This window comes from Eptesicus fuscus, chromosome 17 (genome assembly GCF_027574615.1).
Source record: "Eptesicus fuscus isolate TK198812 chromosome 17, DD_ASM_mEF_20220401, whole genome shotgun sequence".
NCBI lineage: Eukaryota > Metazoa > Chordata > Mammalia > Chiroptera > Vespertilionidae > Eptesicus > Eptesicus fuscus.
In genome coordinates, this window is record NC_072489.1 from 44,116,390 (window position 1) to 44,142,218 (window position 25,829).

General features: G+C 41.0%; 1 protein-coding gene across 2 annotated transcripts in view; it reads left to right on the top strand.

Annotated features, from left to right (window-relative positions):
* Positions 1 to 25,829, top strand: part of GBF1 (golgi brefeldin A resistant guanine nucleotide exchange factor 1) — a 123,223-nt gene that overhangs the window by 56,098 nt on the left and 41,296 nt on the right. The window lies entirely within an intron of this gene.

The following is a 25,829-nucleotide window of genomic DNA, read 5'->3' on the forward strand; positions in this document are numbered from 1 at the left end:
GCCAAATACAAAGGAGTCCATACTACATGGTACCATTTATATATTAAATGCTTTTCATTGATTATGCAAAATAAATCAGTGGTATTAGGAGTCAAGCTAATGGTTACTTTTGGAGGAATTGTGACTGGAAAAAGTCATGGTAGGGACTTCTGGGTCTTGGTAGTGTACTGGTTACATGGGGATTAGGTTTGTAAAAATTCATTGTGCTGTATATTTAATGATGCAATGTACGTTAACTTAACAGTTTCCTAAAATGTGGAGGAAGGGTTTAAATTTGCAGATGCTGCCGAAACCGGTTTGGCTCAGTGGATAGAGCGTCGGCCTGTGGACTGAAGGGTCCCAGGTTCTATTCCGGTCAAGGGCACGTACCTTGGTTGCGGGCACATTCCCAGTGGGGGGTGTGCAGGAGGCAGCTGATCGATGTTTCTAACTCTCTGTCCCTCTCCCTTCCTCTCTGTAAAAAATCAATAAAATATATTTAAAATAAATAAATAAATAAATAAATTTGCAGATGCTGAGCAGTTATCTAGGCTCACTCACAAACGAAATAACTTATTGTTAAAAATTAGCTTTAAAGCAGAATTCAAATTTTTATCTCAGAAAAGTTATTAATTACAATTTGTCTTGGATCTTCAGAGTCACTTTTTTTTTTAACAGTTGGAATTCTGTTTATTTACTTTTTATTTATTTATTTATTTTGAGAGAGAGAGAGAGAGAGAGAGAGAGAGAAATTTATTGTTCCACCTATTCATACATTAGATACTTGTATGTGCCTTGATTGGGTATGGAACCCACCACCTTGGCATATAAGGGAGCTATACAACCAGGGCAGAGTCGCTCTTAAATAGTTGAAATAGTAAATGTTGAATCTTTGGATACAAGGGTACGATTTCCCCTGATTACACTGATTTCCCCCCTGTCAGAGTCGGACTCCAGAGGTTCTAAATGAGAAGCTTATTCTTTCTCTTTAGGCAGCTAAGTTTGTGGCTTTTCTTAGTTTTGCCTCACTATCCTCATTTGTAAGATATTGCTTGCCCACCTTCCATCACTGATAAGCATCTCTGGTGCTCTATATTTATTCAGATTAGGCTGCCCTTTAAAAATATATATATTTTAAATTTATTTCAGAGAGAAGGGGAGAGATACAAACATCAATGATGATAGAGAATCATTGATCTGCACACCCCGACTGGGTACCGAGCCTGCAACCAGAGCATGTGCCCTGACCAGGAATTGAATTGTGACCTCCTGGTTCATAGGTCGGCACTCAACCAATGAACCACACTGGCCAGGCAGCCTTTTTTTATTCTTTTGAGAACTTTTAATCTTTCTAGTTATGGTTTTATGTGTCTTGTTTGTGAATCTGGAACTTGATTCATTATTATTTGTAGAATGAAAAGTAAGATATGTTTTGTTTTCCCAAGTTTCCCCCCTATTCTAGATCTGCATTCATAAAGCTTTAATCAGAAGCTAATTTAGAGATGCTGAGTTAGGCGTAGAAATTCCTTCAATTCTAGTTTAATTTATTCTGTTTCTGGGTTATAGAAAAATCATTTTATGATTCTTGGTTTACATTTGTTTAATTTAGGAAAATAGGATCATCTATATTTTAAATATATATATAGGTCTTTTCTGTTGAGTTTAAGATGCTGTGTTGGATATTGTGAAACTGAAAAGAGGCCATGTGGATAGTTATGGGATTTAGGTGAATTTGTAGTTGATAGAAGTGGTGAATTGGAAAAGCGGTAAGTTACACATATTTCTCATTCAAGTCTAGTCTATTGTTACTGTTTGATGTTGGAGTAAAAAGTGTTAGTAACTCCAAAAGGTAAAAGCATCCTGACAAAATGAAAAAAGTTGTGCCTGGTGTTCTATTGATCAAGGAGAGGTTATACTTTTAAACTAGCTTCCTGAGATGAAATTGAAGTTGTACACCTGCCCTGCTTATTCTTCTTAGCCCTGATTTTAGTTTTTTAAATCTTCCCTATTAAATATTATATTAGCATTAATATTTCAAAGTCAGCTATTCTTGTATTGGTTGAGATTCCTATTCATCTGTGTTAGATTTCTGGTCTCTGTTAGGTCATTTCTACTACTGGCCTCCTCTAAAATAGAAGCATGCATACATGCTTGTATTCTGGTGAGTATAAGAACTAGGGTTTTTTTCTAGGACTGGTAGAAAACCTTGTAATGTAGCATTAATGTAGGAGAGATTTTGGAAGGGGGGTGGTGATCAGCTTGTGGCCTCTATACCAAGACTGTTCTTTATCAGTCCCAAGCTGCAGGGGTTGAGGAAGGGGGGTTGATTTTCTGTTTATTAGAGGTGACATGAGCAGTGGGGCAGCGGCAAAGAGGCCATGTTGCTCTTGCTAAATATACATCCCTGACAGTTGGATAATAGGTTCCAGGAAGTTCAGTGGAAAATTAAAACAAAGCAACATTTATAGCTGATTGAACTTGAAAAGCCATTTTGGTGTTGAATGGCAAATATGTAGACTTCAGCATTCCTGGAGTCTGATGCACCCATTGGATGTCACTCTTCCTGTGTACATGATGGCCTGGAGACTCAGCAGTGTGCAGGGTGCTCTTTTTTAGAGTGTTTTGAGTTTATTGCTGCTTACAGAAATTCCTGTCCCATAGACTTATGCAACACAGGTTCCTTCTGTCTGGGGAACATCTTTTCTCTAATGGTTTGAGGACTTATTTGTTAGAAGGACAGGAATGTCTGGCAAGAGACAGAGGAGCGCTTAAGTACTATAAATACTCATACTCATTCTGTATTGGGGCTGAAGCTCTAAGCAAATTGCTGTGGTGGGTATACTCATGAACATAGCATGGTAACACTTCTGATTAATGACATTAGCTGTCATAAGGCCACTGGCTTGAGCCTTAAGCTGGTGATTGGTTGAAAAGAGGGCTTTGGACCCTTGTGTGTGGGGTGATTAATTTTCTTGGAACTAGGAGAGAGACTGCAGAGGATGGGAAGGTGAATAAATGGTACAAGGAATGTAGGTAGAGAGAGAGAATTGAACCTTAAGAAAAGTTCCTGCATATGCCCATCTTTTTCTCTTGATAGTCTCATGCTGCTATTCTAATGTATCTGTCTTGTGGAGAATGAGGCATGATGGGAGCTTATGAGCTTTAGTTTGATTAGGGTGATAAAGCCTCTGTCACTTAACCCCTTGGGAACATGCTAACCAGCCTGGCTATCAGGAAAACATGAATTGTGGATGTGGGTCTAATTTTCCTCTTTTCCCACTCATGTGCACTATCTTTGTTGACTGTAGAACCAACAATTCCTGTGCCCTGTGAATTTCCCCAAGTTGAACTCTCTGGTGAAACTGAGTGTTTATAGATTCCCTAGTTTATCAGGGCATTTTCCCAGAAAATGAGGATTTTCTCCCCTTCCATCTTAACTGAAATACAGAGATCCAGCCTTAACAGTTCCTTCCACTCCTCTACTTAATGAAGAGCTTGAGTAGGCGCCACTTTTAGACATGGTTTCTTGTTATGGTGGAATGCTTATAAACTTAGAAAATCTTAAAAATCTCTTTCTGCCCCACTCTGCTGTGGGACTGAGGCATAATACATTTAATGGGTGTCTTTCCTTCTCAGCTGCAGCCATGGCAGCTCCGTGCTTAGGTTGCTTAGCAAGCATTTATGAACCAGGTAACCTGGCACCAAGCCCCTGGTTCACTTATATTAACGCTATTGCAGTTTAGCTTTAGTTCATAGGGGCCTAACTATTTTAGTTAACAATGTCATCCACTGCAAGATAATCTTGGCAGCTGATCCACTGTTGTCTGTGCAGTTTAAAGGGTCTTTTGTTGGAGTAAAACCATTCTTTTGGTATTCCTAGACTATGAAGCTATGATGTTTCAAGATAGAAACAGCTGTTTTAGTTTGGTTTCTCCAGCAGAAACAACTGTGCTCATGGTGTTTCCTCAAGTACCTGCAGAATCACTGTGGAAGAAATAGGTTTCCAGTGAATTGAGTTTAATTGTGACCTATTGCTTTCTCTGTCTACATCTCACACTGGCACCATTAGTTTGTTTCTTAAGCCAGTTAAAGCAAAGATGTGCCTTATCCTGTGGAGATCTGAGGCTCGGTTAGGCTCACCTTGGTGGCCTCCTAATGATGAAATTAGGGCCAAGGCACAAAGAACTGCTGGTTCCTATTGTGTCTTGTGGATATAGTGTTTCCTAGTCAGTGCTCACTTTGTCAGAACCAAGAAAGTAGTACTGAATGTGCACTCCAGAGGCCTGTGCAAGAGTAGCATACTATGGGTGCTAATGAGGAGGAATTGTGCCACTGGGCAAAGGAAAGATTTCATGACTTGAAAGCAGACTTCTTGTATTGTGGAGTCCAGGCTATTTTCCCAATTTTATGGAAGTGACACTACACCAAGAAGCTTCATGCTCTTCTGAGTACACACAAGCCCAAACTTCAGTGAGTACTCTTCTTTTCCTGAAATAAGAAAGTGATTTATGAGGTGTGGGCTCTTACATGAAAGAAAACAAAACCAGCCTCTATGTGGGCCTGTAAAATTCTTGTGCCATCTCAGTGGTGTGGGTTACAGGAGGAGAAGATGGAGAGGGCTAGCTGCCCTCCCTTGCTGGGGCTCAGCTGCCCCAAATACTTGTGATATTGTGGGTTATTTATGAGCTTGTCTGGGCTTGGATTCACTATCATACACCCTGGTAGGTGAAGATTTGCAGGCTGAATGTAGAAGCCCTCATTAATCTTCCTGGTCTTGTTGAGGATTTCTTGCCGGCCAGAGCTCCTGTTGGACTGGCCTTTCCCACTGAACTGCAATGGCTCAGATTAATATTAATCCTTTTAATGCTGCAGTTCATGATATAGTCATTAGGTGACTTGGAACTTATCCTGTCCACCTAACTAGTGTGATTTATTAAATACACATAGAGATCGAGTCTGAATACAGCCAGGCAGAATCAGCAACAAATAAATACCTCTGTGTATCTGTATTAATGCTGGTTGATTGGGACACAATTGCAAGCTGGACTGGGGAGAAACAAGGGCAAAAGGAAGCAGAGCTCTCTAATAAACAGCATTTGCTCACCCTTAGCCTTCAAGTGGCAGAAACTATAAAAACTCAAGACATAGGCCCAAACTAAGGAGGAAGAAATTCCTTGAACATGTCAATTATTTGAATGACTTCCCTCCTACAGTTTTTCTTCCTTTAGGTTTCAAGAATAACTACTAAAATAGAACTTTCTCTTTGACTTAACTTGCTTAGATTCTTTAAGTTCTTAATTAGTAGACACCAAAGGCAGGACATTGTGTACACTTTTCTTTTGGCTTCAGGGCTTAAATTTTTCTTTTTGAAAGGAACAAGGAGATAGAGCAACCAAGCCTGCCAGACAACAGTTCTCTTCTTTGCTATCTATGCCCAAGCTATCAGAAGCATACTTTCTTTTGTAAAAATTGAGGTTCTTCCTTTTCTTTTCTTAAACCTCCTTATATTCTCCCTCTTTGCTGTTTTAGCAGAGATGGCATTAATATGAAAAAGATCTACCTAGCTGGCTTTGCTTAATCAGGCAAGTCTGACATTTATGAAGCCTCTCATTAACATTTTCCCTAAAGAGCACAAAATGGCCTCTCCTCCCACTTCCCTCCCAATACAGCACCTCAAAACTTAGGCTTCTTTCCATCACCATTGGCCGGCTGTTCTCAGAGATATAACTTCTCTAAACTTTCACTCTTGGCCAATAGTTATTGGTCCCATAGGGAGGGCATCTTCTGTTTAGGTGCTGCCCTATTCCTTTATAAACATTACTTTTTACCAATTTTTCCTGGAAATGATAAGAAATCTTCAATAGGAAAATTGGGGTATGGATTTCTTTAATACTTCCCTATGACATTTTACAACTAATTTCAGAGCATTGGTTGGGCAATACTGTTTATGGTCCTCAAATAGACATATAGTTAATACAAAAGCCAAGAAGCTTTGTCCCTCTCTGCCTCCCAGGAGCTGACAGAGTCTACTTAGCTGTTCCATAAATCCAAATAGGATATATTAGAGCAATAGCTCTCTAGAAGTACCAAGAAGGAAGAGATTAATTCTGGTAGAAAGAAATCAAGGATAGTTACCTTTGTTGAAATTAAGAAAGTGAGTAGTGAGAAAGCCCGGCCTAGATTCTTGGGAAGATCTTGATTTTGTTACTACTGCCTTCAAAGCAGAGACCTTGTGTACCCTGACCCAATGGATAAGAACTAACCTGGAATATGGATCTTAACACTTCATGGTACCAATAGTGTTTCCTACTTTTACTGCAAGGTGGGCAGTAGTAATCCTCTTTATTGCTTGTACTCCTCAATTTTCTTTGTTATTCCTTTTCCCACTTTATTTCATCGTGGCCTACCAATTCAGATCCAACTGAGGATAGTAGTCTTCTTGTCAGTTATATTATGTCTAGATCATCGAGAGACTCTACATTGCCTCTCTATGTCTCTAGTGTGTGTGTTTTTAAGTTGTTGGGTTTTTTTTAAGCCTTAGCTGAGGACATGCTTACTGATTTTATTTTTTTTATTTTTTTTTTTTTTTTATATTTTATTTATTTTTTTACAGAGAGGAAGGGAGAGGGATAGAGAGTTAGAAACATCGATGAGAGAGAAACATCGATTAGCTGCCTCTTGCACACCCCCCACTGGGGATGTGCCCGCAACCAAGGTACATGCCGTTGACCGGAATCGAACCCGGGACCTTTCAGTCTGCAGGCCGATGCTCTATCCACTGAGCCAAACCGGTTTTGGCCATGCTTACTGATTTTAAAGAGAGAAAGAAAGAGCCTGCTGATGTGGTTCAGTGGTTGAGCATCGACCTATGAACCAGTAAGTCACGGTTCGATTCCAAGTCAGGGCATATGCCCGGGTTGTGGGCTCGATCCCCAGTGTGGGGCATGCGGGAGGCAGCCGATCAATGATTATCTCTCATCATTGATGTTTCTATCTCTCTCTCCCTCTCCCTTCCTCTCTGAAATCAATAAAAATCTATTTAGAGAGAGAGAGAGAGAGAGAGAGAGAGGGAGGGGGGAGAGGGAGAGGGAGAGGGAGAAGAGGAGGGAGAAGGAGAAGGGGAGGGGAAGGGTGGGAAGGGAAGGGAAGAGAAGGGAAGGGAAGGGAAGGGAAGGGAAGGGAAGGGAAGGGAAGGGAAGGGAAGGGAAGGGAAGGGAAGGGAAGGGAAGGGAAGAGAAGCGAGAGAAACATTGATGTGAGAGAGAACTATCAATTAGTTGCCTTCCCATACAACCATAACTGGGGATTGTGCCCGAAACCTTTTGGTGTACGGGACAATGCTCCAACGAACTGAGCCACACCGTCCAGTGTACTACCTCTTCAGTTTCTGACTGAGTACAGTTTAGGTGAGGACTTGGCCTGCTGAAACTCCTCAACCCTCAGGTAGGGACCTTTGCAGCCGAGATATTTTCCCAATATTTAACTGCCACACAGGGGGGTGGGACCAGCCACTTTTGGGTCTCCGCCCCTCCTGCCAATCTCAATGTGGTTTCTTTATATTCTTACTTATAGGACTTCTGTTTAGCTACATTTCAGGCGGTTCTGAATAATGGTTGTTCTGTCGTGTAGTTGTAATTTTCATGTGGTGTGGGAGGATGCGAGTACCACATTTTCCTATGCTACCATCTTGACCTGAAGCCTATGATTATTTTTAATTTTCTAAAAATGGGGACAGAAAGAAAAAATAAAAATGGAGAAACTATTATAGTGAAAAATCACTCTTAAGCTATTCATTAACAACAAAATCAGTGTTCATATTAAGTTTTGGGTAAGTGACAGTTTTATTAAAACTAGCCTGGCCGATGTTGCTCAGTGGTTAAGCATCACCTATGAACCAGGAGGTCACTATTCTCTTCCCGGTCAGGGCACATGCCCAGGTTGCAGGCTCGGTAGGGGCAGTGCAGGAGGCAGCCAATTATTGATTCGCTCTCATCTTCTATCTCTCTCCCTCTCTGAAATTAATAAAAAAATTTATATATATATATTAATATATTTTATTGATTTTTTACAGAGAGGAAGGGAGAGGGATAGGGAGTTAGAAACATCGATGAGAGAGAAACATGGATCAGCTGCCTCCTGCACACCTCCCACTGGGTATGTGCCCACAACCCAGGTACATGCCCTTGACTGGAATCGAACCCGGGACCCTCCAGTCCACAGGCCGATGCTCTATCCACTGAGCCAAACCGGTTAGGACAATAAAAATATATTTTAAAAACAAACAAAAAAAAACCACTTTAGTGATAAATATTCCATCAGATGCTATAATTTAGGCTGCTTAATTCTCCCTTTTTCCCCAACTAGCTTTTTATAAATATTAAAAATAATTTTTAGTAATTATAAATAATATATTATTCCATGTAGAAGTTTTTGGAAAACATAGAGAATTATAAAGAGATGGAAATAAAAAAATCCATAGTTCAGTCACCTAGAAACATTATTTTTTCTTTTCTTGTGCACATATACAAACAACAATCTTTAGCAAAATTGGGATAATATTCTATATATTTTTGCCTGTTACTTTTTTATTTTGTCATGTATTTTGTCATGGACATTTTCAGACATTATTACATATTCTTAGGAAACAAGATCTGCCTGGCTGGCGTGGCTCAGTGGAAAAAATGTAAATAACCAATACAAGAATCTAAATAAATTTTGAAACACTCAAACAATAAGTATAATTAGGCCTTTTTTAAAATATTTTTTTTTTTATTGATTTCAGAGAGGTAGCGGGAGAGAGAGATAGAAACATCAATGATGAGAGAGAATCATTGATTGACTGCATTCTGCATGCTCCCCAGTGGGTTTCGAGCCTGCAACTCAGGCATGTGATCTGACTGGGAATTGAACTGTGACCTCCTGTTTCATCAGTGGATGCTCAATCATTGAGCCATGCTAGTCGAGCATGTTCATGTCTTTCTTGGTTTACTCTCTCATTTTGGATTAAAACAAAAATCCTCCAAAGGTTCCTAGGAAAAGACACCTGTGATATAAATTTTTTAGGTTCTGCAGATCTGAAGCTATTTTTATTCTGCATTGACTCTCGATTGAAGATTTCACAAGATATAGAATTTTAGTTTCATTCAGAACATGGTGGCTTTGTTTCTTTTTCTTTAAATTTTTAAACTTTATTGTTCAGATTATTACAATTGTTCCTCTTTTTCCCCCCATAGCTTCCCTCCACCCGGTTCCCACCTCACTCTCTGCCCTTACCCCCCCCCCATTGTCCTCATCCATAGGTGTACAATTTTTGTCCAGTCTCTTCCCGCACCCCCCACACACCTTTCCCGCCCTCCTGAGAATTGTCAGTCCACTCCCTTTCTATGCCCCTGATTCTATTATATTCACCAGTTTATTCTGTTCATCAGATTTTTTTATTCACTTGATTTTTAGATTCACTTGTTGATAGATATGTATTTGTTGTTCATAATTTTTATCTTTGCCTTTTTCTTCTTCTTCCTCTTCTTAAAGAATACCTTTCAGCATTTCATATAATACTGGTTTGGCGGTGATGAACTCCTTTAACTTTTTCTTATCTGTGAAGCTCTTTATCTGACCTTCAATTCTGAATGATAGCTTTGCTGGGTAGAGTAATGTTGGTTGTAGGTTCTTGCTATTCATCACTTTGAATATTTCTTGCCACTCCCGTCTGGCCTGCATAGTTTCTGTTTGGAAATCAGCTGATAGTCGTATGGGTGCTCCCTTGTAGGTAACTGTTTTTCTCTTGCTGCTTTTAATATTCTCTCTTTGTCTTTTGCTCTTGGCATTTTAATTATGATGTGTCTTGGTGTGGTCCTCTTTGGATTCCTTTTGTTTGGGGTTATCTGCACTTCCTGGACTTATAAGTCTATTTCTTTCACCAGGTGGGGGAAGTTTTCTGTCATTATTCCTTCAAATAGGTTTTCAGTATCTTGCTCTCTCTCTTCTTCTGGCACCTCCATAATTCGGATGTTGGTACGCTTGAAGTTGTCCTAGAGGCTCCTTACACTATCTTCAACTTTTTGGATTCTTTTTTCTTTTTGCTTTTCCGGTTGAGTGTTTTTTGCTTCTTTGTATTTCAAATCTTTGACTTGATTCTTGCAATCCTCTAGTCTGCTGTTAGATCTCTGTATAATATTTTTTATTTCAGTCAGAGTATGCTTAATTTCTAGTTGGTCCTTTTTCATATCCTCGAGGGTCTCGCTAAATTTATCGGCCTTTTCTAGAAAATTCTTGAAAAACCTTATAACTGTGGTTTTGAACTCTATATCCAGTCATTTGCTTTCCTCCATTTCTTTCATTTGTGATCTGTTTCTTTGTTCTCCGCATTTTGGCTGCTTTCCTGAGTTGATAGAGTGGCTTTGTGTGCTAGGTGTCCTATAGGCCCCAGTGGCTCAGCCTCCCCAGTTACCTAAGGTGGACACTCTTGGTGCACCCCTTTGTGGGCTGTGTGCACAGTCTTGTTGTAGTTAAGCCTTGATGGTTGTTGGTATCACTGGGAGGAATTGACCTCCAGGCCAGCTGGCTGTGAGGATCAGCTGTGTCTACGCTGGGAGAACTTCTGTGCTGGAGACACCCTTATGAGACAAGACTTGCAAAAGCCTCTGTGCTCAGCTTGGATGGGGTGGAGTCTCAGGGAGGAGCAGACAGCATTGGTTTCCCGTCAACCCTGCCCTAATAGGCCCCTGTGTCTCAATGTCCCGTGGTAATCGCTGCAAGCACCTCTGAGAGAAAGCTGCCCTCGAGTTCCGCCCGCTGCCAGACAGTCCAGTTTCTCCCCGAATGAGTCTGGGTCCCCAGAGTCTCGCCCAGAACTGGAGTTCAGCGCAGTCGGGAGCTTTTATCTCCCTCCCGCTTGAGAAAGCCAGTCGCGCACTCAGTTGCCAGTCCTCTCTGCGCGCGTCTCAGTACTGCCTCCTGCAGCTCCTCTGAGTCTCATTGTGCTTTTCTCTTTCCTTCTAGTTGTAGAATTTCCACTCAGCCAGCCTTCCTGTGGTTCTGGATGATGTCCATTTTGTCTTTTAGTTGTAGTTTTGAAATTGTTGTGCGAGGCAGCAGTTTAGGTGTTTATCTATGCTGCCATCTTGGTTTCTCCCTGGCTTTGTTTCTTTGTCTTCTCATTTTTGGTGTTGATCTTGAATAGTCTGCTACCATATTGATTCTCAGTGCTTTGTATTTGAAGTAGAAGTATTTTACAATCTCTTTGTTCCTAGTGTTTAAAACACTTTGTGTGGGTCTCCTTTCCTTCGTTATGTTAGGTTCTTTTGATCTAGAAAAGTATATCATTTGAATTTGGGAGATGATTGTATATTAGTTCTTCAATAATTTTCCCTTCTTCTATTTTTTACCCCTTTGAATTGGTCTTCCTATTTTCTCACCCAACTGGTGCCTCCATTTCAGACCTTGCTTCTCACTGGTGCTTCCCTTTAAAGGCACTTGGTATTCAGCCTTTTCAGCTCTGCTTCCATATCCTTTTCTTCAGCTAAGAATATGTTGATGGCCCTGGCTGGTTTGGCTCAGTGGATAGAGCGTTGGCCTGCGGACTCAAGAGTCCCAGGTTTGATTCCGGTCAAGGGCATGTACCTTGGTTGTGGGCACATCCCCAGTAGGTGGTGTGCAAGAGGCAGTTGATTGATGTTTCTCTCTCGTTGATGTTTCTAGCTCTCTCTCTCTCTCTCTCTCTCTCTCTCTCTCTCTCTCTCTCTCTCTCTCCCTCTCCCTCTCCCTTCCTCTCTGTAAAAAATCAATAAAATATATTTTTCAAAAAAAAAAGAATATGTTGATGAATCTCATTCACTACATTCTCTTCACCTAAAGTCACTTTATTCTACCTATTATATGTTTCAGTTTAACTCTTGAACACTCTTATCACCTTGCCTTCTTTATAATACTTGTGTGAGTCCTTGCCTAATGTCATTCCCTTCCCAGATTCAGGGGAGCAGACATAAGCTCCACCTCTTAATCGGAGGAGGGGCATGTCATGGCTGTCATTGTGTGGGACTGCCTTTGAAGACTAATAATTATCATAATGGCATTTATTCATTTGTCCTTACCTTCTTCCTTTTCTCCCTTCTTTAATACCAAGTAGCTAACCTAGACTCTTAGGTTCCACAAGCATCTTTTATCCAGTCAACTTCCAGTACCAAATCACTATATATGTTCATTATTATAAGGAATCTGATTGAAGGTGGGGTAGCAGAGGTAATCTCTCTCTCTCTCTCTCTCTCTCTCTCTCTCTCTCTCTATATATATATATATATATATATATATATATATATATATATATAATTTTTTTTAATGTCTTCACCTTCCCATTTGCTCTCTGGACAGAAATACAGAGTTCACTTGAATGTGAAATACCAGATATGGGGCAGTTGTAAATTGGCCTTGTTCTCCTGAATTCTGCCTACTTTCCAGGAAGGACAGCCTTCCCAGTTTCTGCCCCAGCAGAGGTTCAACCCCTTCCCTCATTATGGCTTGTTAAGGTGTTCCCTCCTATGCTGGTCCAAGTAGAAATGAGAATAGTTATTCCTTTTCTTTTTTCACAGAGTACTTCTTCCTACCCTGGGTTTATTAACCTCTAGCTTAAATATGCACCAGGCAAAGATGTATAGTCTTCCTGCCCTCCCCCCCTCAGTTTAGTCTGAAGGAAGGCAGCAGGTGATGGAATGCATAAAGGATGGGGGCGCTGGAGGGGGAAGGAATCTTTTCTCACACACTGTGGATGTTGCTTAACAGAACGGGTGTGAAATTTAGTCAGAGCCACAGCATGTGTTTCAATTTTCCAGGGAATTTCCTCTTCCTAACTGTAGGTTTAACCCTTTCTCTTTTGTAGTGCCAAAGTCTATCAAGATAGTGAAATGAGTTATTTGCAAGAAGAAAATGCTAGAATTCCACAGGACCCCTTTGAGATGTAGGATCTCCAATTTATTTCCTGCCAAATGGTTGTGAAAAAAGCATAACTTTGGACTTGGGTGGACCTGGGCTTAAATCCCATCTCTACCATTGGGTAGTCTTGGGCAGTTAGTTGACCTATTTGAACCTACATTTTTCATCTGTAAATGGAGATAAAAACTTGCCTTATAGGGTTGTTGTGAAGATTAAGTGAGATGATGTGTGCAAGGTGCCTAATACAATGTATACCTTGCATATATACTAGTAGGCATTTGATACACATTTGTTTTCTCCTCAATCCTCCCACTGGATTTTGAGGGCACCTACTGTTCATTTATCCTGTGCCATCTTGGGTTTGCTATGTAAACAACTTCTTACATCTTAGATTTATTGCTTTTCTCCATGAATCTAACTCTGTGAGTTAGAGGGAGGAAATCATTCCATATGATATGCGGAATCCCCTTGGGGGTCCTCATTAAGCTAAAGCATGAGTCTCTGCAATAATGCTGAGGATAACAAGGCTTGTCTTCCTCATCTGATCCTGGAGACCATATGGACTTATAAGAGTTATAAAATCATATAGTGGCCTGGCCGGTGTAATTGAGCATCACAGTTCGATTCCCTGTCAGGGCACTTGCCCAGAGTTGCAGGCTTGATCCCCAGTAGGTGCGTGCAAGAAGCATCCAATCAGTAATTCTCTCATCATTGATGTTTCTGTCTCTCTCTCCCTTTCCTTTCCTCTCTGAAATCAATAAAAATGTATTTTTTTAAATAAATCATATGGTGATGGAGCTAAAATGAAACATAGAGGTAATATTTTCCATTTTATAAAGAATTGTGAGCCGAAACCGGTTTGGCTCAGTGGATAGAGCGTCGGCCTGCGGACTGAAAGGTCCCAGGTTCGATTCCGGTCAAGGGCATGTACCTTGGTTGCGGGCACATCCCCAGTAGGGGGTGTGCAAGAGGCAGCTGATCGATGTTTCTCTATCATCGATGTTTCTAACTCTCTATCCCTCTCTCTTCCTCTCTGTAAAAAATCAATAAAATATATTAAAAAAAAAAAAAGAATTGTGACTTTTAGAGGTCATGTCCTGTGTAGGTCCTCATGACAGAGTAGTGGCAGTTTGGAACTAGAACTCTAACTCACTTGGCTATTACTATGATTATAATTTAATTTTTTGGGAGACTGTCTGATTTGTAAGTCCCCAGGCCCTAGCTTTTTAAAAATTTTAAATATTTATTTATTGATTTTTTAAAAAGAGAGGAAATGAGAGATCAGGGGGAGAAACATTAATTTGTTGTCTCACTCATTTGTGCATTCATTGGTTGCTTCTTGTATGTGCCTTGATCGGGGATTGAACCTACAACCTTGGTGTATCAGGACAATGCTCTAACCAACTGAGCTGCCTGGCCAGGGCGGACCTAACTTTTATTATACGTGAACTTTCTTAAATTGAAACCCTGATTTTACTTTTAGCAATGGGGAAGTAAACACTGTTGAAGACATTTTAGTGACATTCCTTTGGGGAACAGCAGGGTTCCATTGAGGGTATATAAGTTACCACCTAAAAGTCTCTTCTTTCCCCAAAGATTGCCCAAAGGACATTGGGATGGCAGCTCAGTTGGCTGTTGAGCCTCTGCTCCCAAAATGGTGGGTTGGGAAGCAATTATTTTTTCTTCTGTTCTATAATTTCACTCTCCAAATAATGCCCAGTATGGGTGCCTTACCCCAAGTCCACCCCCAGCTCTCATTTGTTTTTCTTTTGTTAAATTGAGGCTTAATTAACCCACAGTAAAATTCACAGACTTTAGGCATTCAGTTGATAAATTTTAATAATTGTGTAAATCCATCTAAGCACAATAAAAAAGATACAGAACATTTTTATCACCCCAGAAAGTTTCCTCATTGCTCCCTTGAAGTTACCACACATACATACACAAAATCATTTTCTCTCTTCTATTATGATAGATTAGTTTTGTTTTGGGATTTCATATAAGTGGAATCATATAGGATATACTCTTACCTAGCTTCTTTTCACTAACATGTTTTTGGAATTTATCCATTTTGTTGCATGTGTTACTATTTCTTTTTATTTTGTTTTGTGTTACTGAGGAGTATTCAATTGTATGAATAAACCATAAGAGAATTTACTCATTCTGTTATTGGAGGACATTTGAACTGTTTCCAGTTTTTGTCCGTTATGAATAGGCTGCTATAAACCTTTCTATATAAGTCTTCTTGTGAACATATATTTTAGTTACTCTTGGATAAATACCTAAGGGTAAAATTGCTGGTCATAATGTAGATGTGTATTTAACTTTAAAAAAAAACCTCCTTCAAAGTGGCTGTACCCCCCAGTCTATCTTTTTCTGCCCTTAGGGGCAAGGCTCTTTAAGTTGAGGATTTGGCAGGGGCAGAGAACCCACATCATCAGGGTTCTTGCTGCCAGAGCACAGTGGCCTGAATCGGACACTTAAAAAGCTGAAACAGGTGTTTGAAACCCTACTCCAGCCTCTCTGTTTGATGCCAGCCCCCCGACAGGCTGGGACTTGGCCAGCAGAATTCATACCTAATCTAATGGATGCTGGATTAGGGACTTTTGTAGGACATGTCTGCATAATAGTGTATATACTGTGACTTGGTACATTTAAAGCAGGTAAATGAACACCTTCATCTAGAAGAGGGGCCTTTGGTGGCCCAAATGCTTCTTGAGCATGGGGCAGTTAGTCTGTGTGCCAGATGAAAGCCCCTCACCACTCTTGCTTCTTGCCCCCTTTTCTCCTTGAAGCTGAATGCAATATAAGTCAGCACTTCCCATAGAGATGCTAATATTGCCAAGACTAGCCAGGTAAGATTTGGTAATCCTGTGTGTCAACTATTATGGGAGATAAATTATTCCCTGGTAAGTTTTTTCTCTATCCTATCTATCTATCTATCTATCTATCTATCTATCTATCTATCTATCTGTCTGTCTGTCTGTCTGTCTGTCTGTCTATCTATCTATCTATCTATCTATCTATAATTTAATCCTCATCTGAGGATATGTTTATTGATTTTAGAAAAAGGGGAAGAGAAAGAGAGAGAAACATCAGTGTAAGAGAGAAATATTGACCGGTTGCTTCCCATACCTGCTCTGAGCGGGGATTGAACCCACAACTTTTTGGTATATGGGCCAACACTCCAACCAACTGAGCCACAATAGCCAGGGCTAGCTATAGCTGTAGTTTTCATTCCTCTGTCTTAGGCCTTGAGGAACTAATTCTGACAGGCCAGAAGTTAAAGCAAGAAACTGAAGGTTAGGGTGTGGGCTCCCAAAGCCAAACAACTTAATGTACCAAAACAGTAGTTTCTCTAACCGTGCTCAGTGGGGTTGAAATGGATAGAAATGTGATCTGTTTTTGTAGGGCTGCTTCAACTGAAGATTTCAAAAGACGAGGTTCAATTTCCAAATCTTTTCTGATATTGGTTAGAAGAGACCAGGGAGCGAAGAAAAAGGCTCCTCATGCCAGTCTAGCCTTTCCATAAACCTTTGAGGGGAAAGTGTGTTTCTAAATTCAGGCCTCCCTTATTGTGAATTCAAGACTACCTTATAGCCCTAGCTAGTTTGGCTCAGTAAATAGGGCATTGATTCAGCCTGTGGACTAAAGGGTCCCGGGTTCAATTCCAGTCAAGGGCACGCCCAGATTGTGGGGTCAATCCCCAGTAGGGGGTGTGCAGGAGGCAGCCGATCAATGATTCTCTCTCATCATTGATGTTTCTCTCTCTCTCCCTCCCTCTCCCTTCCTCTCTGAAATCAAAAAAATATATATATATTTAAAAAGACTACCTTATAGCTGGTCATTCCCTTAAAACCTAATCTGGATAACTTTAGACCTCAGTCTTGGAAGTCAGGGCCTGGTATTAAAACTGCATTATGTGGATGCCATTCTTGGTATGAACAGGCTGAGATTTGTAGATCAAGATTCTTTCAATACTTTTTTCCTTTTAATTATCATATATGAAATATACAGTTCTACGAATGTTGGCACATACAATTGATCTCTGTAACCACTGTGGCAGTCAGGATACAGAACAGTTTCATCACCCAGAAAACTTCTTCTGCTATCCTTTGTAGTCGGTCATACCCTCCCTCCCACCTCTAACCTCTGTCAACCACTGACCTTTTCTCCATCACCATAGTTTTATCATAAAGGTCTTTTAAATGGAATCATACAGTATGCAATCCTTTGAGACTGGTTTCTTTCATTCAGCATGAGGCCTTTGAGATTCATAAACTGTTGCAGAGATCAATAGTTTGTTGCCTTTTTATTGCTAGGTAGTATTCTTTGCATATATGTACCATAGTTTGTTGATCCATTCACTAGTTGAAGGACATTTGGCTTCTCCAGTTTGGGGCAACTATGAATAAAGCTGCTATAAACATTTGTGTACTGATTTTTATGTGAAAATCATTGGTATCTCTATGTGGTTTAAATTTGCATTTCTCTAATGGCTAGTGACATCAAACATCTTTTTTGTGTGCTTATTTGCCATCCATGTATCTTTTTTGGTGATGTGTCCACATCTTTTGCCCATTTTTAAATTGAATTGTTTGTTTCCTTACTGTTGAGTTTAGAGACTTCTTTATCTATTCAGGATAATGCAAATCCTTTATTGGCAATACAATTATTTACAAATATTCCTCCCAGTCGTCTTTTCAATCTCTTAACAGTCAGTATCTGTCATAGAGCAGACATTTTTACTTTTGATGCAGTCCAGTGTAACAATGTTTTTTGTGTGTGCATTGTGCTTTTGGTATCTAAGTACTCTTTGCCCAATCCCAGCTCATAGAGATTTTTTTTCCTGTTTTCTTCTAAAAGGTATAGAGATTTATACTTTTCATTTACATCTGAGATTTACTTTGAGTTAATTTTTATAAAATTATATAATTTTATAAAACGTGAAGCTTAGATCAAGGTTCTTTTTTTTTCCTTTTGCATATTGATGTGCAATTGTTTCAACACCATTTGTTGAAATTAGTGCCTTTTTAGATACCAAATTCTTCTTAGGGCTGTAACTTCTTTAGGAATGAAGGAGTTACAGAGGATTCTCTCTTGGGTTCCTCCTTTCTTTCTAAGAATCACCTTTGTTCCTGTTCCTTGTTTCTTTCTGGGTCTTTCTGAATTTGGGTTTGTTTTGAATGCCATGTAATGAAGCACTCATTATTTGTAAGTTGATTGAGTACAAAGTATTTCATTATAAAGTGGCCATCTATCACAAGAAGACATTTGGGCTGTAACAAACATTAACTGTACATTCTGGGCTGGACTACAACTTTACCAGAATAATGCAGCTTTTGTATTGTGTGCAGTTGGGATAAAATGAGAGACAGATATTGTTGAAGGAACAGGTGTTGGCTGAACCTGGGTTCTGTCCCATGTTTTCTGAAGTTGTTTCTCAATTTTTTCAGGATGCTTCTCCAGATTCAGCTGTCTTAAAGGTTTTCTGAGTACCCTTCAGAGCAAATAATGTGACTTCTCAGAGTACTCCGGCTCTAATAAACATTATTTGTTCATCTTCAGCTCACAGACATGTCTTTAGAGGCAAGTGGTTGGAATACTTGTTCTGGCTAGCTATGGGTTACATTTTTGATGCCTTTGCTTTTCCATCAATAAAATGGGAAATGTTTAGTTCTTGAGCCCTCGCTGACACAAAATAAGATACCTCTTAGTGTCAATAAGAATTTATGATATACTGCTCTAGAAAACATTTGCAACTGTTAGAGAAAGGTGAATAAGTAGGATTAAGGGACAGAGAGAGGTTGCTTACCAGTTCCATAATTTTTAAAAAATATATTTTTATTGATTTCAGAGAGGAAGGGAGAGGGAGAGAGATAGAAACATTGATGATGAGAGAGAATCACGATTGGCTGCCTCCCACACGCCCCCTACTGGGGATTGAGCCTGCAACCCAGGCATGTGTCCTTGACTGGAATTGAACCCGAGACCCTTCAGTCTGCAGGCCAACACTCTCTCCACTGAGCCAAACCAGCTAGGGCACCAGTTCCATAATTGATACTCTTTGGGGAATTTCTCTCTCTCTCTCTCTCTCCTTTATTGTTGAAAGTATTACATATGTCCCCTTTTTCCTCTTGATTTTTCTCTAAAAGCTTTGGCTGTTGACCCTTCAGTCTTTTCTATCATCTATAGACTTTGCTAATGTCAGTTCAGAATTTAGTTCTTTTTTTTATTTCATCTTGCTTTTCTTCAGGGCCCCTAGAGGAGATCTGACAGGTGGTAATTGATAATAAACCTATAATTGTCTTCTTGCTATTGTTGAACAATGAAATTTTTTATTAGACTGAAAGAGAGGAATTTGGATTGAAAAAGTTGCTCCAAGTGCAATGAATGCATAAAGCTGGAGTGAATTGTTCTGTTTTAAAGTATAGCAACAGTTTTTAAATTCTCCTGGGCTTTCAAATTGCCTGCTTAAGTTTTGGCTTGTTCTTGTACAATGAACGCAGAAAACGGCAAGGCAGAGTAAAGAACCACAGGCGCTCTGGTTTACCTGTATGTTATAACCTAATTGCTTTCCTTTCAATCTGTGCCAATTTCCTATAGAAGGAAGAGAACTAGTGTTTAGAGCTGATACACATCAAACTTGTGCTCTCTGTAACACACATGGATCAGTCTGTCCTTGAGCCTCTGTAATATGTTTGAGGCAAGTCCCTATGGGCCTCATTTAGCCCTGCTGGCCTCTTCCACTTGGTTTAGGAGGGAACCTTGGTAAACCTGATGCTTAATTTGTATGGCAGTACAAAAATCAAAAGCAATGGTTAGTCATTGGTTAGAAGGAAGAAAAGTGCAGAAGAAACTTCAATTCTAAGATAGTTGAGTTTTAAATTTTTATTTGCCATCCAGTCATGAAGTTAATATATTTAGTAGTAAACCTGTAATAATAGCGTGGTATAATATTTAAGAACAAAATGCAATGTTTAGGAGCATGGACTTTGGAGTCCAAAACAGACCTGAGTTTAAACTCTACCTTTTCCACTTACTGTATAATCTTGGGCAAGTCACTTAACCTCTTAGAGCTTTGGTTTTCTTATCTGTAAAATGAAAACAGTAATACTATTTCTCAAAGTTATTGGGAGAATAAAATAAATAATCTGTGTATAATAATTACACTTAATAATCTATGTAGCTGTTGCTGATGTCTGAGACAAATTAAGGTTTTTGTTCAATGGGATTCTTTTTTTTTTTTAATTTGAGAGAAACATCAATTTGTTGTTGCACTTATTTATACATTCATTGGTTGCTTCTTGTATGTGCCTGAATGGGGATTGAACCTACAACCTTGGTATAGCGGAATGATGTTCTAACCAACTGAGCTCCCTGCCAGGGCCTGGGATTCTTCTTGTAAGGGTGGTGGATAGCAACTCCTAATAGCAAGCTAAACTGGCTATTTAGCAGGAATGCCAAAGGTGGGAAGCTTATTTCTCTTCTAATCAGGGTTCATACATCATATTGGAGAAAGTCATGCAACAGACTAATTTTCCCATATGTATGCTGCCTTTAAGTGCCTATCTTATATTCTGAAAGTGAATGATAAATCTGACTTCAGGCAGACCAGGGTGGCCCTACTCAACAAGAAGGAGATGGCAAAAGTGATTTCAGGAGCAGAGATTTACTGAAAGCAGCTTGCTATTGACTACATATGCTATTAGAGATTTCAATCCTGAAAAAAGATATTTCTTCCTATCTTCTTCCTAAGGAGAGATGGACCTGTGTAGGCACAGAGAGGTAGCCAACGTCCTGAGAAAGTGTTTGAGCCAGAAAACATATATAAATGCCAAGTACCCATTTCTTTCTTGGTCATCTTGAACATTTTTAGGCCAAATATCTAGGGAAGAAGAGTTCTTCTGTCATCTCTGACTTAGGTTGGGACCTCATGACCTTTCTACAAATTGCTTATCAAAGACAATTTAGGGGGACAAGTGAAACTGTGATTCTAATCACTGGTTTTTTTTCAGACTTTCAATAAAATCCTAAGTTGTGTAGTACAGGAATCGTTCATGTTTAATCAGAGAGAGAGTTAAATTTTTTGTATGCATAAAAAGCAGGTTGGGTTGGTTTTGAGGGGATAGATCCACCTGAAAAATGAATGCTTCATTTTAAAGAGTTTTTAAAGGATCAAGCAGTAGAAGTAATTTGTCTTTCTTAGTGTAAGGTGGCTGGTACCTTTATCTTCTACTGCTGGCCCTAGGTGGGCCGATGGACCCACCTTGTGCCTCAATGCAATAGTAATTAAGCCATTGCCATAGTTTGTCTCTTAAAGGGTCATAATATCAAATATAATCTCTCCCCCTTCTCTCTCTAAAGGCACCTTAAGAAACTAAGCATGTGTTTGAGAAAAGAAAACAGATCTGGGAAGCTGTTGGGTGATAGCTGAAAAAAGAGGTCCACTGTCAAGAGTTTAGACAAACAAACTGTGGGTTGCTTTCTCCCCAGGTTACCTTTGTAACAGACTGTCTGCATTCATGTACATTTACTCCCAAACTGTTTTTGCATTTAGAATAAGTTTTAGGGATCTAAAGAAGCCTTAAGTAATTTAATTAAACTACCACCACCACCATTATTTTCCTCAGGAAATCCTTATGGATGAGGAAACTGGCCCAGAGAAGTGAAGTGTTTTGCCTAAGGTCACATAATTCATGACAGACCAAGACTGGGCCTAGTGCATTTCTTTATTTAATTTCTTCTATTATATAAGGCAGGGTTGCAAAGGATTGTCTGGGTTTGACCCTTAAGCCTCCACTATGTGATAACATTTCTCCAAAAGCTGCCCTTTGGCAGTCTTCCCTCAAGTCAGTTCCTGACCAACCATTCAAGGTCTGGAAATAAAGGGATGGAAGGTGTGGCAGATATTCCAGAGGCCTGGCTTCACCAAAGTTTAGTTTTGCTCATCCTTTGGACCACTACTCTTGATGTCCCCTAGTGACCAAAAAGTGCACAGCTCCTTTCTACTAAACTTACAGTATCTCAGAAATTCCATTTGCAGATAGTTTTCAATCTTACTTTTACTTTTATAAGAAATACTAGTAGCCCATTTGCAGGAAGAATCCTGCAAGTGGCCGCTGCGGCCACGTGCGCTACCGCTGCCGCTGCCGTTGCGGCCGCCACACCTGCACCCGCGGGCCGCTGCTGCCCTCCTTGCTCCGCCCCGCCCCGCTCCGCTCCGCCCCGCCCGGGCTTTCCCTCTGGCAGCCACCTTCCTTTCCGCTTTTCCTCCCTCTTCCTTCTAAGTTGTCTTCAGTCTTCACTCCTCCCACCCTCAGCGTATGCAAATTAACCGCCATCTTTGTTGGGTAATTTGCATACTCGCCCTGATTGGCTGGTGGGCATGGCTTTGGCTGGTGGGCGTGGCTTGGGCGCAGCGAAGGTGCGGTCAATTTGCATATTACTATTTTATTAGGTAGGATTCCTGGGTATAGCATAGTCAGAAAAGGAGAACATGAGGACCTAACACTTTTCTCCTAAAATGGAATTTGCAGGCATAGACATAAAAGCCAAAAACCAAAAAGCCTTTTGTGCTCAAATAATTTTGTCCTATATCTCTGGATACAGAAATGTGAAGAGGGATAAATGAACTAGGATTCTGTTTTTATCGTGCTGTGATTTATTAGTCCGTTATACATGACACCTTGTGAATGATGATATTCGGTCTCCAGGAATATGAGCCAATATTTGCAGGATGAAGAGCTAGGATGGAAGCAGGCTGATGACCCTCTAGAAAGCAAGAATGGAGAAGTAGGCTCTCAGGGCAAAAGGGTCGAGACAGGCATTTCTGGAGCCAAATGTGTTGAAATAATATACCACAGGCCTTTTTCCTTGTCAGCGTAATCCAATTGAGAATGCCCAACCACCCTTGATAAAGAATCACTCAGGAGTGAAGAGCCTCGCTACCAGGGAAAGCAGCTTATGTGTGCATTTTGGCTCAGGAATGTGCCAGGCCACTGCTAGCCAAATGAGAAAGGGCTGCTGCAGGCTGGACAACACAAGCCTCCTGGAAGGATGGTGACTGCCCCCCTGTAGACTAAGAAGGAGAGGGTGGCAGCTCTGTGAAAAGAGACAGCAGTGTCAGGATTCATCCCCTTCTGTACAGGTCACCTCATCATTTGAGAAGACAGGAGACTTAAGGGACTTCTCTGTTTTAATGTGGTAAAAATACAGGGAGTTGAGTTCCCTGCTCATTGGTGTTGAGCAGAACACCACTAAGACATCTCTAAAGGGTTTTTACTTTGCTCTATGTTGAAGTGGCCTATGGGCTTCTCCAGAAACGGTTTAATAATTCTTGTTGTAATTGTTCTTATTTGGCACTGACTAGCCAAAATTTTAGACCTGGATTTTATTTTAGAAGCAGGTGAGGTGTGTTTTTTTTTTTTAATGGCCTAGTACTAAAAGTATCCCAAGTGTTCTTTCTCCATTGGGGAGTTAATTTACCCTTTCTTGTACCCATTCCTCTTTTTTTCTTCCCATCTTAGAACATGAACCAGTCACCTTCAGAGCACCCCTCTACCTGATCTGCACTCTCTGTGTACTGGACTATTTGTGCCTTGAGCTTGACAGCCTTCCAGGGTGGGAGTTTGGCTGCTTAGCAGTGGTGTCAGATGTCTCCTTGGTTGTGAAACTACTCAGCCTCCTTACTATGAGCAGCATTATGGCACTTTTCCCCAGAAGAACTCAAGCAGCTCTTCTCACGCTTCTGAAGAAGATCAAGACAATTGAATCTCAGCCCCAGGCAGGCTGAGCCAGTAGGTAGAAACCAGAAATTTTTCTGTTCTGGCTTCATAAGAAGGAATAGAGTTAAATGGCTAGGAAAACAGATTTTAGAATCAGATGAATCTGGATTTTTTTAATTGATTTTAGAAAGAGAGGAAGGGAGAGAAAGAGAGAGATAGAAACATGGATAAGAGAGAAACATCCATAGGCTGCATCCTGCACGCCCCCTTCCTGGGATCAAGCCTGAAATCCCAGGCATGTGTCCTAACCGGGAATCGAACTGGTGACCTTTTGGTACATGGGCTGACACTCAACCAACTGAGCCACACCCACTGGGCAGATGAATCTGGATTTGATTCCTATATTCACCACTTGCTAGTTATATAATCTTAGTGAGTACATCTACTTATTCTTTCTAAGTCTCACTTTCATCTTCAAAATGGGAGTAATTATGAACAGAGAAGATATATAAACTGCTTAGCACGTAGTATGGCACAAGGCAATAATGGTAGCTGCTAATTATCTCTCTTCTAAAAGGAGGTTGAACATTTAAATCATTCATTTTAAAAAGGAAGCCTATTCCTTTCTCTGACAACTTGTATATATACCTTGGATGAAGCTGAAACCCTCAGAAATTAAAAGAGCTATTTCATGTGGTGATGAATACACAATACAGTGTACAGATGATGTGTTGTAGAATTGTGCACCTGAAACCTGTATAATTTTGTTAAAGTAGTGTCACCCCAATAAATTCAATAAAAATGGGGAGTGAAATAAATTAGAAGCTATTTCAAATTGTACCATCCTATCTAATAATAGACAAATATGCAAATTGACCATACCTCCAACATACCCACAAACCACGCCTACAAGTCACGCCCACCATCCAATCAGAGCAAGTATGCAAATTAACCCAAACCAAGATGGCTACAGCCACAGAGAGCAAGGTTTCCTAGGTAACAGAGGAAGCCAAGCTTTCCGCCTGCCCTGGCCAGGCCTAAGCCTCCACTCAAGCTACAAAGTTTCAATTACAGAAGGTAAACAAATTCAAACAAATGGCGGCAGAATGGAGCTTGAGAGAGTAGGCCAGGGTTGCCGCCAGCAACAGGGGAAACAAAGCTTTCCGCACACCCTGGCCGGGCCCACCCGCTTAAGGCAACAAAGTTTCAATTATAACCCTAACACAAATGGCTGCCGGCCTTGGAGGGAGCCCCAGGCTTGCCTCTGCTCCAGGCTACAAAGTTTCAATTGTAGAAGGAAAATAAATTCCAGATACCAGGGCCTCCGCTTGGGTTGCCAGGGGGCGTGGCCGGCCTGCAAACCACCACAGGCCCCTCGCTTAGGCTGCCCCACACCCCAAGGGAACCCCAGCCTGATCAGGGACACCCTTCAGGGCAAACCAGCTGGCCCCCACCCCTGTACCAGGCCTCTATCCTATCCTACCTAATAATAGACAAATATGCAAATTGACCGCACCTTCGCTACGCCAAAGCCACGCCCACCAGCCAAGCCAAGCCCACCAGCCAATCAGGACGAGTATGCAAATTATCCCAACAAAGATGGCGGCTAATTTGCATATCAAGACAGCGTAGAAAGAAGCCAAAAGCTGCAGAAGGGAGCAAAGCTGCGGAGAAGCAAGCAAGCCGGGGAGGAGAAGGAAGGAGCGGAGGCGGGGCCGGGGGAGAAGGAAGAAAAGCAGGCGGGCTGGCGGAGAAGGCGGGGTGGGGGAGAAGGGATGAGCAGAGGCAGGGCCGGGGGCGAAGGAAGGAGAGCAGGCGGGCTGGCGGAGAAGGGAGAAAAGCAGGGGGGCTGGCGGAGAAGGTGGGGCGGGGGACAAGGGAGGAGAGCAAGCAGGGCAGGGTAGAGTGCAGCAGGAAACCCTATTGCAGGATTTTTCCTGCAACGGGAACGCTAGTCTAATAAAAGAGTAAAATGCAGATTGATCATCACTGCAACACACAATATAGCTGCCCCCATGTGGTCAAAGATCCTGCCCCCATGTGGACACAAGATGGCCACCACAAGATGGCCAGCAGGAGAGGGCAGTTGGGAGGCACCCGGCCTGCAAGGGAGGGCAGTTGGAGGTGATCAGCCCTGCAGGAGAGGGCAGTTAGGGGTGACCAGGCCGGTAGAGGAGGGAAGTTAGGGGCAAACAG